Source organism: Elephantulus edwardii, unplaced genomic scaffold (genome assembly GCF_000299155.1).
Source record: "Elephantulus edwardii isolate Elephantulus edwardi_28Jun2011 unplaced genomic scaffold, EleEdw1.0 scaffold00347, whole genome shotgun sequence".
Taxonomy (NCBI): domain Eukaryota; kingdom Metazoa; phylum Chordata; class Mammalia; order Macroscelidea; family Macroscelididae; genus Elephantulus; species Elephantulus edwardii.
Window position 1 is genome coordinate 1054727 of NW_006400097.1, and position 1195 is coordinate 1055921.

Below are 1195 nucleotides of genomic sequence, written 5' to 3' on the forward strand. Positions count from 1 at the left end.
GAAACACTAGCTGCAAATGATTAATCATTATAGCTTTCAATATGGATTGCAATCAAATGTCAAAAAAACAAAAATTCTCAAATTCCTGCCAGTGGACCAATAGTTCACATCATGATATATCAAGAAAATATTAAAATTGTAAACTATTTCATCTTACTTGGATTTACAATCCACACACTCAATCAAGTTTGCACTAGGAAAATCTGTAGCTGGGGGCCTTTCCAAATTTCTGAAGGATGATTGTGTCATTTTTAAAGACAAAGGTGTGCTTGATTCAGACCATGATCTTTGCAATTATTTGCTACATATCTGAGTGCTGAGCAATGAATGAGAATAACAAGAAAAAAATGATAACTTTGAATTGTAGTGTTGGAGGGGAGTACTGAATATTCATTTCATAGACAATCAAAGGAACAAAGAGATATGTCTTGTATAAGGTGAAGCCAAAGTGTTCATTGGAGGCAAGGATGATGAAGCTTTGTCTCACACACTTCAAGCTGTCGTAAAGAGCAGCTATTCCTTGAGGAGGAATATCATATTTTTAAAAGTGGAGGGATAGCAAAATTGAGGAAGACCCTCAACAGGGGAATTGATAGTGTGACTGCAGCAATGGGCTTCAATATATCAGAGATTGTGAGACTGGTACAGGATAGGACAGGGTTCATATCAGCCTCCTCCTTTCCTTTTTTCTTTTTGTTCTCACCTTTTCTCCTTGATCTTTTTTTCTTATAAGGTGTTAAAGATTTCATTATGAAAGATTCAACACTTATAATTATTAGGAGTTTTTTGAGGATTTTTCTGGGGTTTTTGTTTGTTTACATTTTATACTGGTTTATTTACACAGTTTGTATACACTTTTTCAAACCAAATTTTCCCCATTTCCTTCACGGACTCCCCCATTTATCAAACTCTGATTAATGGCAATATCCTATCCTCAGCCCTCTGCTCCCATCCACCCTTACCCACTTAGGATACTCATACTCATTCTACAGTAATGGTGTTATAAAATATTTGTCCTACTGGGACTGTTTTTTGGATAATCTAAAGTAAAATCTTGCTTGCATGTGAAATCAGTGAGATTGTTCTGTAGCTTCCACATTCTGTTTGGTCACCTTTCTTTGGGATAGGAACAAATGTCGATCTCTTCCAGTCAGTTGGCCAAGTGGTCGTTCTCCAGATTTCTTGGCACAATTTG